At 41.0% G+C, this 18,189-nt stretch overlaps 1 protein-coding gene across 2 annotated transcripts in view; it reads right to left on the bottom strand.

The window, feature by feature from the left end:
• Positions 1-220: 220 nt before the first annotated feature.
• The window catches only part of Smpx (small muscle protein, X-linked), a 57,815-nt gene continuing 39,846 nt past the window's right edge, over positions 221-18,189 (bottom strand). The window contains exon 5 of one of the 2 annotated variants that reach the window (NM_053395.1): positions 221-640. The gene's annotated coding sequence lies outside the window, so the exon portion shown is untranslated. Of the gene's footprint in view, positions 641-6,496; positions 6,563-18,189 lie in introns of those variants that run through there. The other variant, XM_087600912.1, reaches the window with a different exon arrangement.

Here is an 18,189-nt window from a genome sequence, read left to right on the forward strand (position 1 = left end):
GGTCATCCTCGGATGGGAAATAACATCAGTACAAAATTACTCGTGCAATATTTAAGTTCATATGCAGTGATCAGCCAGTCATAGTGTTTTCCATGGTACCTCATAAGTCCCTACATAGGCAATATGGGATTTGACTCCGTGGTACCTCATAGTTTTCTTTACTTTACAGAATATGTAGCTATCTGAAGGTAGGAAAATTAATTTGGTGTAGATTTATATGTTACATTTACTCAAATATTTATTTCAACTCATAAAAAGTTAATTGAGATCATTTAAAAGGTGAAGAAGACATTTCAAATATTGACCAAAAGACTGTGGGAAGTAACTTAAAAGTACTTAATATCAAAATCACTGCATGCACATTGCTGTACCCCCCTCCATAAAAATCACATCTCTCCTCAAAACCACACTCCCCAGGTGGTAAATTCATGTGCTCATTTGCTCTGCAAGGTGCCAAAAATGTAGCTAAAGTGAGAAATGCAGCCAAGTAGAAGGAAGAAATATAAATGTACAAACAGGATATTTTTTGCTAGAGTCTTGGGCATTCAGGAAGTTTGTGATCATCATACAAATATATAAAATTCTCATGAAGTTGTTTATTTCAACCCATTGTTTTTTCCATTGAGAAAGCACGTCAAGCCTGCAAAAGAAAATGCAAACATATCATTAGGGTTTTTTCTCTTTAATTGTATTAAGATATGACTAACAAACAGAAACTGTATATTTAACATGCAATGTTATGTGATGTTTTGATATATGCATACACCATGAAGTGATTAAATCAAGCTAATTAGCATCTATAACAACTCACACATTTTTTTGTGGTTAGAACACTGACAATCTACTCTCTTAACAGTTTTCAAACATGTAATACATTATTAGCAGTATTCATCATGCTGGACAACATTCCTGCCATGTAACTGACATTTTCGGTCTTCTCAACAGTTTCCCATTACATCGGTCCCATTCTCCTTCTACTTCTTCAAACTCAATATTTAGATTTCACATACAAGCAAGATCACACAGCATCCTTCTTCTGTCTCTTAGTTCACTTAATGAAGTATCATTTCAACTTTATCATTTGGTTTAGTTTTCATGAGATATTTTTAGCGTTAGCTTATATACTAACATAAGTATAAGTCAAATGAGGTGTGAGACCCCATTAAAACTTAAAAATGCATCTCCCCAGCTGCCTAGTCACGTACTCAGGACTCAGGTGACTTCACCAGAACCACCTCTCCATTGAATTTGTAAAGTACAGGTGAGGGGCAGGTACAGGATAGAAGGAGGCCTCTCATTGGAGGAGAAGGAAGGATGGGTGGGAGAGAAGTTTGAAGGAAGAGGAGGAGACTAAGGGAGAGAGGGGAGAAGCCATGGCAGGTGATGTTAATATTCTGCTCTGTGTATTTACAGGTTGTTATTAATGTTCTCAAGGGATGGATGGTACCGGGCTTTGTATGTTTAAGTGGGCAATTATATTTTACCAATTGGATCTTAAAAAAAAAAATGCATCTCCCAATTCTAAGCACACAGTGTGAACTTCGAAACAAGGCATAGTCATCAGCTTTGGTTCTAGTGACAAGTAATTACAGACTAAAGTAGGACGATGTTCTTGTAAAGAATTAAAAAAATGTATGCTGACTTTAGAAGAATGACTTTGCAAAACCTAGCCTGGTAAAAATTTGCATTCGTGACTCTAAAATCCTCATCCCTTTCTCTATCCATCTCCACTGTCATGTAACTCTAGTTCCCCACCATTGCTAGTGAGGTATAAGTTCTAATGCCGGAGTCTAGACATGTGATTTGCTTTGGTCAAGGAAATGAAACAGAAGTGTCTTTAAAATATCACATGCTATTGCTTGCTTAGTTGTTTCTCTGCTACTGCCATAACAAATCTTTGGCCCAAGATGAGAAACCTGTATCAAAGCTAAAACACCTCAACCAGGCCCCAGCACACAGCTCCAACTGACCTGAACACTCAGAAATGACTACAGCCAAGATCGGCTAAACACAAAACACATGAGCCACAATGAAAATGTCGTTTGTTTAAATCAGTGGCTTTGGGAGCTATTTGTTATGCAACAATAGCTAATAAAATTGTATCATTTCTTTTCAAAGCTTTCTCGTAGCAAGTCTCAGTTATTAACACATTCATTTTCCATTTGGCTTTAGTGTTATTCTTTGCGTGTTTCCCTTCTGTGAGTGGAACAAACAGTTTCTAAGGAGAATCAATCTTTTTATTACCAATGGCTGGATTTAAAAAAAAAATCTGCAGGCAAGGGTGAAATGTCTCCTGGGGCAAAAAATAAGGTTTGGTTTTCTCTGCAGCCCTTGCTTCCTTCTCTACTTCAAAAGTTGGTGAGCCAGATACTCTATTTCTCTGTCTCTCTTATAGCTACTGGGAGTCGTGGAACCCAGACATGGTCTGTGAGCACTGAGGAGAAGTATGTATCTGACATCTTTTAGAAAATGTTGCTTCCCAGTATGCATCTGAAGCGTTTGCAGAGCCCTACGTGGTCTCTGATATTTGTAGCATGGCCGTGATGGTGGCTGCATTGTTCTCCTTACTGAGATAAAACGTAGAGAACTAAGCAACTTGCTCAAAGCCTCACAGCTTCTAAGTGGAAAAATGTCGGATTTTTAACTTAGGTGTCCAGACTCCTAACTCCGGACTTAGGTGTCTAAACTCTTTCCAGTCTTCTAACAAGGATGATTTGAATGGCTTTGAACTAAAGAGGAAATCTGGAAGCCATTAGTGGTTGTATAGTGAAATGACCTCTTGAATTTCTGTAGAATTTGATTTTTTGTGTGGTAAGAATACAACAGGAGATCTACTTTCAACAAACATTTAATTGTAAAGTATGTCTGGCTTAGGTGAAAAATTACTAGCTTAGGTGAAATGTATAATAGATCTCTAAAGGTAATTCATCTTGTTTAAATGAAATTTTATATTTATGAATGTGTAATCATTTGTTTTTTCCTCCCACCAGCCCCTAGCAAGAATCTTTGCTTTTATGAGTTTGACTAGTTAGGTAGGAGTCTCATATAAATGGAATTGTATAGTGTATGTCTTTCTGTGAGTAGTATGTTTCACTTTGCATAATGCTGCCCAGTTCATCCATGTCCTACAGTAAGGAATTTCTAAGACTGACTTGCATTCCCTTGTATCTATTACACTGTTAGAAATTTAAGAGAATTTTGTTTTAATTTTTCTAGCAACTTTCGCAAATCACCAAGGGACATAAGATGCCACTTTTTTCACTGTCCTGGATTTCTTGATGACATGTAGATCCCTGACTGGCTGTCTCACAGACTTATACTGGGGTGCCATGCTGGTCCTTTCTCCAACCATTCTTTCTCATACTTCTGCCCACTGAGTTCACTGAAACACATATGCACAGCTTTTGCAACATGATGAGGCCATCAGACCTTCTGCCTTTTGCTTACAACTTTAGATTGAAACCCAACCTCTCTATGCCATCAGCATGTGGCACGTGACCCACAGAATGGTATAAGTCGGCTTATGTGCATTATCTCCTTCCCCCTGCATCTCCCATTATAATTCTCCTACTACAGGCTATGACTTTGTGAAGGGCATGCACATGCCCTGGCCATTTCCGTTTACAACTGATTGCTGATCAACTATACCTGACACAGGGACCTCAGGACTGAAGAATTGGACCACAGCAGAAATGAGAACTCTGTTGTAGTTACAGATAACCTCACACTCTTCTATGTAAGGCAGCAGGAAGGAGCAAGGGGTCAGAGATTCAATAAACCAGGACTGGTGATTTGATGTGCTATGTCCCCACTGTGCTGTCAATTCTTCTCTAGACCCCAGAGTCCCATGATGACTAGAGTATGCTACATTCAATTTATTGCAGTGAGCGCTGTGCTGGGTGACATATGGCAGCCTTTCTGGCTAAGTGAGAGGTCCATGACAAGCTAACCTTGAAGCGCAGACATTCCTTGGACTTCTCTGAACAACATAAAAGGGGTGATGATCCATAGCAAATTGTCACTGAAGCATATTCTGTGAAGTGTGATTTCTCACTGAAAAATGTCCGGACAGTAAAGCACTGTCTGCAACCCAGAAATGATACCATTTATATGACAGGCTTGATGTAGCCTCTGATCACTAGGCAGCTTCCCAGCTAGGTGAAATTGTGGCTTTCCTGAGAAATATTGTGCACTAGCCTCAAGGGAACTAGGTTACTTTCCCTTACCCACTGTGCCAAAGAGCAAAATCAGTCAGTAAAATCCTTGGTTAAACAGGGGATACTGGGTCTATGCCACAAGCCAATACCTCACATGACAGTAGACAAAGAGCTGATGATGACAGCAACAGCTTTGATTAGCTAGTATGTGCTAGGTACTACTCCATCTACATATAGAGCCAATTGTTCCTGTAGGAGTCAGGCAAGAAGGAATAGGCAAGAGAGTGGAAATACTCCAATTGTCTTACAGATCACCTTGTAGCCTACCAAGCCCCTTTCCCATAGAATTTAAGAGGCCCAGTGAGCCCAGGCACAGAACTCTGTTTGTGGATAGTCAGACATAATCTTCCCTGGACTACAAAATCCCAGAGGAGTAGAGAGTCTGTATCACTGGCCTCATGTGACTCACTGTGTCTGGGAATACCTGGCAGATGCCAGAATACAAAAAGTCAGGAACCAAGAGACCAGGACTCTCTTCTCTGAGTCAGGGCTCTAATTTAGAAATGGAATCAATGGGAAGACATCCAGAGCTAAAATTGCCCATGCTGTAAAGCACACTTGTTTGTCAGGGTGTTGGAATGCAAGTGTGTTGGGCAATTGCCAGGGCCACAATGCTTTGCCATCTAGACAACAGTTGTGATTCTGCTGTGTCTCTTAGCCTCATGAAGGGAAAGTGAGGTGCATTGCTAAAAACGATTGTTCAATATGTCTTTTCTCCCCCCAGATTTAAAAGCCAGAAGCCCAAGCAAGTTCCAGCTTCCCTTTGGACATGGGGCATTTTGGCTGGTGTAAGAAATATACCAAATACCTCCCCGGTGTCACTCTGTGTCCAGTCTGAGGCTCATGTGATGTTTACGCCTCACCATGACCCATTTATAGCTGCCTTACTCATACTCACTATGATCCCACATACATCATATGGGAAATGAAGTCCACTCAACACTTGTCTGAATTTGTTCCTTTAACCACACACTCTGTGGGGGAGACATAGCAATTACTCCGTCCTCTGTGGTGCTAAATCATACAGCCATAAACACAATGACACTCAAGAATACTGACACTCAAAGACAGGCAGTGCCTTGTGCTCTGGTTTCATTATCAATGGCTAAACATACACTCAGAGTACTCTGGTTCGAGACTCCGCATGCATTGGAGGGGGGGGCGGGTAGCAAAAATAAGACAAGGTCCTGGCATTTGTGGAGTCTTCTAGAGTTTGCAAGATACTTTTGCTCAGTGTCCTATATAGTTTTCATGATCACACCATGAGGTCAGTAGTACAAGCTACAACAATAGCGTGTAGGGGATGTCACATGTATGTGTCATTTATAACTCTATTAAGACAACCCCAAGCCCAGAAATCTTTTTTAAATCTGAAAAAAAGACTCATAAAGTCAGTGAAACAAAAGTCTAAGTCAAATATTAGAAGTGTTTTACTAAAGTATGTGACAAAGTCTTCTCTAGTAGAGCAGAGCTCAGTAGCCTCTAGTGGTGGGCAAAATGATAAGTTGAGGGGATAGTGGTCTCAAAACAGATTTTTCCAAAGATGAAAGAAAGCCTTCATTATCATATATGCCTTAACACTCTGGGCCTAGAGACAACGGTATTTATATCAAAAATCCCCAGAATCCTCCTAAAGCTGTCAAACAATGACCTGTAGCAACCATAGGTTCTAGAACAATTCCAATGAATAGTCAATGTCTTGACATATAATTAATGGAAAATGAAAAAAGTAGGCATTCTTTCATTGGTGCATGACTGAAAACCATATCGTCTTAGAAACCATCTTAAAGCTGATTGATTCTGGTACAGTAACCATGACCATGCCGAGCAGTTCAAACTGTCATATAGAAGGGGAGGGGGAGGGGTTAGGGGGATGTTGGCCTGGAAACCGGGAAGGGGAATAACAATCGAAATGTAAATAAGAAATACTCAAGTTAATAAAGATTTAAAAAAAAGAGTGCTTGCTGCCCTACCAAATGACCCAGGTTCAGTGCTGAGTACCTGCTTAGATTTCCAGCACCCATGTAAGGGAGCCCTCAACTGCCTATTAACTACAGTTCCAAAGGATCCAATGCTCTCTTCTGGCTTCTGTTCATGCATGGGTGCACACCCCCCCACCACATACACATGCCTTCAAACACAAAAATAAAAAATTAAATGTTTCTAAAACTTTGAATTAGATGTTATTGTACTTGTTTAAATGAATACCAATATTGAATAAATAAGTTTTTATCTTCTCAGAGTTTAGCAGTTTATAAAGCTGTATAAATAAATGAATACCAGGTGTGTAGTTTGATGGGGTTTCTCTTGTTTGCTCTCATTACACTTCTTTTTTTTTCTTGAGGCTAGAGGTTAAATTCAGGGCCACACACAGGATAAGAAATGGTCTACCATTAAATTATACCCCATCCTCTTTGACGAGTGTTTACACCCTTGTCCCCCTTGATGAGTACTTTTTCTTAACTTATATGTAATCCCCAAATTACAGTTGCTTGATTTAAAAATTCTGCTAAAATAATAATCCTTTCAGGCTTTTGAAAAACATTAAGACACCAAGTGTCCAATAACAATACTTCTTCTATTAGGCAAATCAAACCAGATGAAATACAAGAAATACACTGATACACTGAATAATAAATAATACAAATAGCATTGTGAGTACATTTCCTTTTAACCGCTCATTAAGATGCTAGTGTTTTGATTCTAAAATGTAGATCTTTATATAACTGCACATTTCATGGGAGAAAAATCCTTTCTTTAACAGACATTTCTCATGCATCCCAGATGCTTGAACTCATGTAGTTGAGAATGGCCTTGAATTTCTGATGCTTCCCACGAACCTCTCCAGTAAATTATAGGTGTGTATGGTTGTGGCAACTGATCTTCTGGCTTATTGCAAGCACTCTACCACCTGAACTCCAGTCCCTAAGCCTCTTTTCTTGATAGAGTTGTCTGTTGAATGTTGAGTATTTTTTAAGTTCAAATATTAATTATCAAGTATTAGAAGGATGATTTGGATGGCCATCTAAGAAGCACAAGTAAATGCCTTAATCTTCCACCTACTCCCAATCATTCAACTATTTTAAAAGCTAATTATGATCCAACCTTAACCTTTAAAGATATCACAAAAGTATTGCTTTAGACAGAGTCGTTCTCTCCACTTGATAACTCTGGCTTTCCTGGAACTCTACATAGACCAGACTAGCCTTGACTTAGATCCTTGAACTCACACAGGTGTGTATGCTTCTGCCTCGTGACTGCTGGGATTTAAGTATGTGATACCTTGTCTGGCTTTACCAAAATATTTTAACTATATAATCTTAAGAGTTAAAGGGTCAAAAAAGGATGGTTTGTGGAAAGGAAAAATAGCAAACCTTAAAGGGTCCATTTATAGGCTATTGCAAATTATTCCTATGTTGTGGCATTTTTCAAACCTGAAAATAGGATCTCAAGGTTGGCTGTACACTAGAACCACCTGGAGACTTGTTTGTAATCCCAAAGCCCAGGTTGCTCCTGAGCAATTACACCAGACTCTCTGGGGGTTCAATCAGTCTTTACAGTTTCCTAGGTACCTTAATGTGAAGCCAAAGTTGACAACTACAGGTCTAGAAGGTCTCCTCACACTTCAATGTTTAGATGCCCGAGAGATCTTATTAAACTGCAGATTCTGACTGCATAAGCTCTGGGGATGGAGCTTGAACTTGTTTATGTCCCCTACCTTCCAAGGGGTTGCTGTTGTTCCATGGACCATACATGGGAAACAAAGGGTCTAAAGAGGGGATTCTCTCCAATGCTTGCCAGCTCACCACAGACATTGATGATGTGTGAAGACCAAGAGGAAAGGATGCCAATGGCATAGTGAGCATCCTAGAGCAATCCCCACAGCAGAGTAGTCTGACCCCAAAGTCAACAATACAGAGGGAAAAGACAAACCCCAGTCTAAAGAGAGCTGTTTCTAGTGAAAGAAAATACTTTCAAACTTGATCCCAAACAGAGCATTTGGTCTCTGGTATAATAAAAGGTTTCTTCTGGGAAGCACTGCCAATAAAACCTGAGAGATTTTCTGATAAACTTAATGAGATTAAGAGTCCCTTCTGGGAAATTAGATTTACCTCCTTTGCTAAATTTACCTTGAAACAGAGTTTAATGATCACTTGTACCTGGGCTCACAATGTTTTCTAGCCTCGCCTTTTATTTTCTTATCCCAAGAATTGAACAGGATTTCTGTAGCCTCTTTAAGCTACTGTGAAATAAAGCTTTGATGAATGCTTGGAATCGATGCATCAGAGAAACTGCTTTAAAATCCTTAGCCCAACCTGCCTGCGCTCCTGACTATAGATTTGATCTTGTTTTTTATGTGCCTGTTGTGGAATCCAAACCCAGCTTTTACATTCCAGCTCTCCTTCTTTCTACCTGTGCACTCTGGACAAGCTATCTAACCATGTGAACCCCAATTTTTGATTGATTGATAGAAAAATAACAGTGTCAAGCTCATTTGATGGCTGTGAGGATTACACATTAAGGCATTTTACAGAGTGCCTCCTACACAGTGTGAACTATGCTATTATTCTCAAAGATCCATGCAAAGCTTATAAATCAACACATTCTTCTCCTTCTGTCTTCCGAGCAAGATTTCCAGTCTGTGTCATCTTAGATTCAAGCTCTTTGTGATATTGATGGTTGAGAGAGATCTAAATGTACTGAGAGGAGAAATGAAGGGAGTTAACTGAGGGCTTGACAGCCATCAAAATGGTTCAGCTGTCATGCAAACCTGTTCACCTGAGTTCAGTCCCCAGAACACACATGGTAGAAGGGGAAAATAGCCTCCTATCGTTTGACTTCCACATGGATGCTATGGAATGTGTGTACCACATACATAGGCATTCACACACACACACACACACACACACACACACACGCACACACACATACACACACAAACACACACACAAGCACACACACAAGCACACACATACACACAAACACACACACAAGCACACACACACACAAACACACACACACATACTGCCACCAACAAAAACAATGACAACTCTAGAACAACAACAATAAATAGTAGTAATAAATAAAATCTTATTTTAAAAAAACGAGTGGGCTAAAACTAAGTTATAAGGGGGGAAAAGGACTTAACTCAGTAGAAAACTGAATTTCTCAGAGAAAAAGGGGACATTTCAATTCCAAATCCCCTTATGCCATGGAAGGCTGAAGAAAAATCTCATGGGTCATGGAAACATCACTTGCAGTAGTAAATATAAGACAGCACCTAACCGACAAGATTCTGGGGCATGCAGTTAGAATTAATACTGAGCACTTATCCATCACTTCAAAGGACTGGGAGAGATTTTATTTTAAATAACGTAGAAATGGACAGACTCTTGGATCCCATGGCTTAATTTTGAACACAGGAAATGGGCCTTGTGAGGGAGACAGATCCATTCTTAATGATTTAACCATTAATAAAACCCTGCTATAAATGGAACCCGAGAGAAAAGGTAGCTTGTCAGAGGGCAAAGAAGCCAGCCCCATTAGACAAAATAGGTCAGGCAGCGAGAAAGGTGCTGTGTCTCCTGACTAGATATGTTGATCAAGGATGACAGGCCTTGTCAATTTTGAACTGACTTAAAAAGGATAAAGAATATACAAGGAGTTCTTTCTTGTTTCCTTTCTTAGAAGTTAACAGTATCAAATAGGATCTTGGAGCAAACTGATAATATTTACCATAGTTTTCAGTCCTGTGCCTAAAGCCTGTATATGTGTGGATGTGAATGTGTTTGTGTATGTTCAGAAATAAGATTTCAAAACATGCTGTGCTTCTTGCAGAGAATTCTTAGGGCTGGACCATCAGTTTGATTTTACTGCTTTTGCTGGTTGTTCTGATTTTTGTCCTCAGAATTCAAAAGAGAGGGCAAGAAAACAACTGCAAATGAAGAAGTTAAGAAAGTGAAGAAAAATTTAAATCTATCTCACATGTGAAATTTTTAGTTCATTTTGCGCCTCCCCCTGCCCCCGACCCAGTACCTGCTCCCTAAGACTCAAAAACAGGAAGAAATCATATCCCTACTTCTCTTTGTTTAGATATAGTTTATAGTTGTTTCATCAGCTAGGGGCATCAGGAAAAGCTCTTTCATGGTTAAAAATAATCTTTCTCATCTTCAAAAGATAAACAGGATTTAGTGTTTCAAATGCATATACAAAATAGTAAGCTAGACATAGCGGCACATGGCTCTAATATTGGGACTTTGGAGATGGAGGATCATCACAGTATGAAGCCATCCTGGTCTACATGACAAGTTAAACTTGGGACTGTAAAGTAGTACCCTATCACAAAAGGACAAAGAGGAGGAGGAGGAGGGGGGAAAGAAAAGGAGGAGGGAAGAAGAGGAGGAGGATGGGGAGAGGAAAGGAAGGGATGAGAGAAAGGGAGAAGGGCAGAAGGAAGAGAAGGAAGAAGAAGGGAGGGAACAAAGAGGAAAAAGGAAAGAGAGAGAAAAGGAAGAGGGAAGGGGAGGGAGGAGAGAGAGGAGGGAGAAAAAGGAAATGGAGGACAAATAGTCCTTGGTAAAATTGATAATGAGACAGAAGCACAGCAAATGTGTGTGTGTGTGTGTGTGTGTGTGTGTGTGTGTGTGTGTGTGTGTGTGTGTGGGTGTGTTATAGCAAATATCTATATGGCTTTGGGCTTTCAAGCCTGGAACTTTGTCATCTCAAAAACAAATTTCTAAAATAGCCCCCAATCGTGCATTACAAAAGCGACAGAGTGTGACTTGCAGCCCTAGATCACAAAAGAATCCGCTTGCTTGCATCACATGCTCTGTGGAAAGCCAGTTGCCATGGTAGGAAAGCAACCCAATGGTGAGGTCTCCAGGGAAGGTACAAAAACCTACTGATAAAAATCATTGACACCTACTCAGCAATGTTAGTGATCACCCTGAGACTGGACTGATCAAGACTTTAGTCCAGCTTATATCTTGACCACACTAAGCTGGGGTCATCTCCCTCAGCCCCTTCTGAATAAATTAGTACCTACTGTTCTTAGAAGTCTCTAAGTTTGTGGTGCCTAGTTGCACGGCAATAAACAGCTAACAGTAGTTGCCTCAGCTAAGTCCAGTTGTTATATTTTCTACCATTTAATAGGTGTTATTGATAAGAACATGAAAAATTTGAGGTTACATCTGATGATCAGAAGCATAATTGTAGTTGCAAGATAGAGAGAACCATAAGGCACTGGGCATTTCTTGAAGTGATAGAAAGAAAGAGACAGTCAGAATTTATGGAACCAGCATTCTAAGAACCGAAAAGTTTGGCCTTCTGAAAACAGGCCAACCTGATTGGCTGACTTTGAGTCAAAGCTCACAGGACAACAGTTCAACACAGGTTATTACTTCTTAGCACATCATGCTGAAAACACAACCCATTTCCGTTTGCATCCCCAGATTGGGCTTGTTAGGGAGCCCACCCCTGACAGTGCCTGGAGGGCTAGGATCCAGAGATCCAGAATAGAACCAAACATTACTGGCAAAAAATTCAATGAATTGATTCAGGATGATATTCTGATATACTTATATATCAGTGCCTAGTCCAATTATCATCAGAGAGGCCTCACCCACCAACTGATGGGATAGCAGATCTAGAAACCCACAGTCACACATTAGGCAAACCTCAGAGAATTCTGCATAAGAAAGGGAGAAAGGATTGTGGAACCCAGAGAGGTGGAGAACACTACATGAAAATGGCCCACAGAAACAACTAGGCTCATAGGGTCTCACAGAGACTGACGTGGCAAGCACGGAGCGCAAAGGCATCTCTGCTAGCTGGGCGATCTGTATATATGTTGTGGTTCTTTAGCTTGGTGTTTTTGTAGGACTCCTAACAGTGGGAGTAGAGCTGTCTCTGACTCTTGACAGCTTTTGGGGCCCTTTCCCTCCTACTGGGTTGCCTCATCCAGACTTAAGAGGAGGAGAAGTGCCTAGTCTTACTGCAATTTGATATGCTTTGGCTGGTTGATGTCCATGGGAGGCCTGCCCTTTTCTGAAGAGATGCAGAGAAGTAGATGGGGGTAGGAGAGTGAAATGGGGAGAGGGACTGACTGAGAGAACAGGAAGAAGAGGAAACTCGTGCCAGGATTTAAAAAAAAATTAAAAAGGCATAATATACTCTTCAAAAAAAGAAACTCTAAAGTTGGGAGCTGGGTGGTTATGATATGTGTCTTTAATTCCAGTACTGGGGAGATAGAGGCAGGTAGAAGTCTTAAGTTCAAGGCCAGACTGGTCTACCCAGTTTGTTCTAGGACAGCCAGGGCTACACAGATAAACTCTGTCTTGAAAAAAACAGGAAAAGATAAAGAAACTGCAATCAGATAAGTACTTGCCTTGTTAGAGGGAAATGGGTTTGGATGAGACTTAAAAGCTACCAAATTGGTATTTAAACCCAAGTGAATCTCCAGGGGAAGGGGCATAATCTGGAAGACCAGAAAGGATGAGAGAGGACTGCTGCATAGGTCTGGGTCTTGGGTTTTGTGTAGACTTAATGGCACTGGTGGTCTTTGCATGAGGCTGAGGCTTTACAAGAACTGCTAGATAGATATACAATAGCACTGATGAAGAGCATCATGCCTGTGGGAGCTGCGATGACTTCAGCTCCCTTTTAAGCACAATCTGGCTATTGTGTGGATTCCTATGCCAGTGTGGATGGCTTAATATCTTTCTCCAGGTCTTATCCCAAGAATAAGCTATGGCTCGGCAATGAGTCACTGTATATATAAGTATACATCTAGACCAGGAAAGTGTGGCTGCTTTTCATATTTGTAGACTTGCATCCCAACAGACGATTCAGCCAAAGAAGCACTTTCCAAATTCAGAACGAGTACAGTCTGTGAATAGAAGATGTGATAAACGTCCTCAACTTGTTTTTTCTTAAGCAAGCATCAAAATCACCTTTTGTTCCCAAGTCTATATTTCCTCAGAGAGGTGCTTGATAACCAGGCAGATCCCCACGACTTTAATGTGCAGTCAGTACCACAGACCAAGGCTTTAACTGTATCTAGCATTTTGCTCTAATGTAAAGATAATCAGAATTGTTTTAAAAAAGTGATTCTTGCCCAGAGCCCAAGCCTGGACAAGTCAATTGTTCAGAAATCACCTTCAGTTCTTATGTCAGAATACTTTAAAATAAGCTATAAAGCTGCCTATCACTCATCCAAGTAGCTGTGATCCTTTGCTTCTGTCTGTACTTGGACATGAAAAGTGTTCAAATTTAGAACTTCCTTTCTGTTTTGTTTCCACTACTCTGACATCCATAAAAGCCGGTTTGAATGAAGATTATCAAAGCCAAGTCCTTACTATTATTGCATACCTAGAACTTGACAAAGCCTTCATTAGAAATGTTTTCATAAAGGGCTGACTTAGTAAAGTATCTGCTACATAAGCCTGAGGGCCTGAGATACCCAATGCCCACGTAAAAGCCTGCCTTAGCCATTCCTGTCATGGAGTGCTAGAGAGAGCAGAGATGGGTAGATCCTTTGAGTTCAATATCCAGCCAGTTTAGCCTTCATGAGTGAGCTCTAGGTTGAACGAGAAACCTGTTTCAAAGGACTAAGGTAGAGAGTGCTCAAGGAAGGCATCCAATGCTGATCTCTGACCTCTAGAAGTATTTGAACATACCTATATAAACATCAAACGTAATAAAGGTATATTTTCACGGAGGTGGCAAAAATGATTTCTCATCTCAATCATTTCAGCCAAAGATTTCTATGTCTTATTTCTTACAAATGCATACAAATCTAGAACCCTCATCAGAATTTTAGAAAGAAGAGGCCCTGGCATACTGATCTGTGATTTGCTAACCTCTGTCCTATAACATTGTAGAGCACTTAATAAACATTTATAGAAATTAACAGTGTATCTGTGAGTCTAGGTGGTGAGTAGGTAAATCAATAACACTGGCAGAAGTCCTCATCATTTTCATGAGGATTGTCTCTTGTGATATACAAAGCCTACTAAACTACTTGGGAGCTGAGCTGTCCTATCTGTCAACCGGAAAGCCTGCTTAGGAAATGATTAAGTGTTGCACAGCCCAAATCCTGGCTTCCACACTCTCTAGCTGTGCCACATTGAGACAAAGCATGTATGTGTTCTGTCCCCGTTTTCTCACTTCTACTATGGCATCATCCTTACATGCATCTTTTATTTGAGTCTCATGTGTGCTTAGAACAGGGCCTGATCATTGGAAACAATATAACAAGAACTTGTAATTAACTGTTTTACTAATTTGTACTGAATTTCAGTGAGAAACTCTGGCAAAGTTTCTTACTACACATTTGCATATTGGCTATAAAACTGGGGTGGGTAGAGGGATAGGCACATGGTATGTGAGTGACTCTCCAAGTGTAATCCCCAACCCACTATCAGTAACAATGGCCACCACAGACATTTGTCACAAATATACATTCCTGGACCCATTCTAGACCGACCGACCAAATCAGGAACACTGAGGTTTAGCCCAGAAGTCTAAGATTCAGCAATCCTACAGATAATTTTACCATAAAATTTTGAGAGACTGTTTAGAGGAAGAAAGGAAGGCATATTTGATCAGAGAGGACATATGTGGGAAGGGAGTAAGGAGAAAATGTGAGCTAAGTACAATATTGCATATGTATGAAAATGTCACAGCAAAACCCACGATTTTGTATGCTAACTTAAAAATAGTTTAAATTGAAAACCATCATTCTTATCTAAGAGTTTTCTTCATACTCCAAGGCCTCTACCAAGAATGCTGTCCTTGGTGCTGCCATGGTCCCCACTCTCCTCAAGATCTCAGTTAAAAATAGGAAAAAGCTTGCTTCTTGAATTGGCAGGCCGTCCATGCAAAGTCAGCCAGGAAAAATAACTACACAATTGGATTCTAGAATCTAAACCTGCAATGATCTCGGCAGGTTGGAAAGTGTCTGCCAAAATCTGCAGAGCTGTTTTGATTTTTAATGGAGACAGCTTTGTATTTCACCTAACTCAAGTTTCTTGGCATTTTACCTCCTACATGCACAGTAAGGCTGCTAGTAGTGAGGCTGGGCTACAGACTCTATGCTCCTATCTCGTACCATAATAATAAAGGTTACAGAATTGCAGCAGCTTATTCAAAGTTGACCTGTAGTGCAAGAGGTGAGTTCCTGGTGGCTACTCCTTGAAATTTCAGAATTTGATCACCTAGTCAGAAAGAGCAAACTGAGTGGGGACTGAACTATGAAAGGTCGGCAGGCGCCGCAGAGAGCCCTTGGGCAGCACCACGCGAGCAAACTTGAGCCTAACTTGAGCCTCGGGACCACAGGTAAGACCAACTTGTCTGCTGCAAGAGAGCTGCCTGGTGAGATCGGGACACACAGAGGCAGAGTTCATCTAGGACCGGGCACGTCCTGTGTTTGCCGGAGGTCCCACGCCCGCGGATCCTGGCCCGCAGCAGCTCTCTGCTCCCAGAACCCATGGGAAAGAGACCTCACCGCCTGGTCAGGTGGGCACTCCTGAGGCTGCAGAGCGGAAGAGACCACCAACACTGCCCACCCCTGCCCACATCCCTGGCCCAAGAGGAAACTGTATAAGGCCTCTGGGCTCCCGTGGGGGAGGGCCCAGGAGCGGCAGGCCCTGGGCCCTGCCTGAGACACCGCCGGAACCTGAGGGAAACAGACCGGATAAACAGTTCTCTGTACCCAAATCCCATGGGAGGGAGAGCTGAACCTTCAGAGAGGCAGACAAGCCTGGGAAACCAGAAGAGACTGCTCTCTGTACATACATCTCGGAAGCCAGAGGAAAACACCAAAGGCCATCTGGAACCCTGGTGCACTGAAGCTCTCGGAAGGGGCGGCACAGGTCTTCCTGGTTGCTGCCGCCGCAGAGAGCCCTTGGGCAGCAACCCGCCTGGTGAACTCAAGACACAGGCCCACAGGAAGAGCTGAAGACCTGTAGAGAGGAAAAACTACATGCCCGAAATCAGAACACTCTGTCCCCATAACTGACTGAAAGAGAGGAAAACAGGTGTACAGCACTCCTGACACACAGGCTTATAGGACAGTCTAGCCACTGTCAGAAATAGCAGAACAAAGTAACACTAGAGATAATCTGATGGCGAGAGGCAAGCGCAGGAACCCAAGCAACAGAAACCAAGACTACATGGCATCATCGGAGCCCAATTCTCCCACCAAAACAAACATGGAATATCCAAACACACCAGAAAAGCAAGATCTAGTTTCAAAATCATATTTGATCATGATGCTGGAGGACTTCAAGAAAGACGTGAAGAACTCCCTTAGAGAACAAGTAGAAGCCTACAGAGAGGAATCGCAAAAATCCCTGAAAGAATTCCAGGAAAACACAATCAAACAGTTGAAGGAATTAAAAATGGAAATAGAAGCAATCAAGAAAGAACACATGGAAACAACCCTGGATATAGAAAACCAAAGGAAGAGACAAGGAGCCGTAGATACAAGCATCACCAACAGAATACAAGAGATGGAAGAGAGAATCACAGGAGCAGAAGATTCCATAGAAATCATTGACTCAACTGTCAAAGATAATGTAAAGAGGAAAAAGCTACTGGTCCAAAACATACAGGAAATCCAGGACTCAATGAGAAGATCAAACCTAAAAATAATAGATATAGAAGAGAGTGAAGACTCCCAGCTCAAAGGACCAGTAAATATCTTCAACAAAATCATAGAAGAAAACTTCCCTAACCTAAAAAAAGAGATACCCATAGGCATACAAGAAGCCTACAGAACTCCAAATAGATTGGACCAGAAAAGAAACACCTCCCGTCACATAATAGTCAAAACACCAAATGCACAAAATAAAGAAAGAATATTAAAAGCAGTAAGGGAAAAAGGTCAAGTAACATATAAAGGCAGACATATCAGAATCACACCAGACTTCTCGCCAGAAACTATGAAGGCCAGAAGATCCTGGACAGATGTCATACAGACCCTAAGAGAACACAAATGCCAGCCCAGGTTACTGTATCCTGCAAAACTCTCAATTAACATAGATGGAGAAACCAAGATATTCCATGACAAAACCAAACTTACACAATATCTTTCTACAAATCCAGCACTACAAAGGATAATAAAGGGGAAAGCCCAACATAAGGAGGCAAGCTATACCCTAGAAGAAGCAAGAAACTAATCGTCTTGGCAACAAAACAAGGAGAATGAAAGCACAAAAACATAACCTCACATCCAAATATGAATATAACGGGAAGCAATAATCACTATTCCTTAATATCTCTCAACATCAATGGCCTTAACTCCCCAATAAAAAGACATAGATTAACAAACTGGATACGCAATGAGGACCCTGCATTCTGCTGCCTACAGGAAACACACCTCAGAGACAAAGACAGACATTACCTCAGAGTGAAAGGCTGGAAAACAATTTTCCAAGCAAACGGTCAGAAGAAGCAAGCTGGAGTAGCCATTCTAATATCAAATAAAATCAATTTTCAACTAAAAGTCATCAAAAAAGATAAGGAAGGACACTTCATATTCATCAAAGGAAAAATCCACCAAGATGAACTCTCAATCCTAAATATCTATGCCCCAAATACAAGGGCACCTACATATGTAAAAGAAACCTTACTAAAGCTCAAAACACACATTGCACCTCACACAATAATAGTGGGAGATTTCAACACCCCACTCTCATCAACGGACAGATCATGGAAACAGAAATTAAACAGAGATGTAGACAGACTAAGAGAAGTCATGAGCCAAATGGACTTAACGGATATTTATAGAACATTTTGTCCTAAAGCAAAAGGATATACCTTCTTCTCAGCTCCTCATGGTACTTTCTCCAAAATTGACCATATAATTCGTCAAAAAACGGGCCTCAACAGGTACAGAAAGATAGAAATAATCCCATGCGTGCTATCGGACCACCACGGCCTAAAACTGGTCTTCAATAACAATCAAGGA

This window comes from Rattus norvegicus, chromosome X, assembly GCF_021556685.1.
Source record: "Rattus norvegicus strain SHRSP/BbbUtx chromosome X, alternate assembly SHRSP_T2T, whole genome shotgun sequence".
Classification (NCBI taxonomy): Eukaryota; Metazoa; Chordata; class Mammalia; order Rodentia; family Muridae; genus Rattus; species Rattus norvegicus.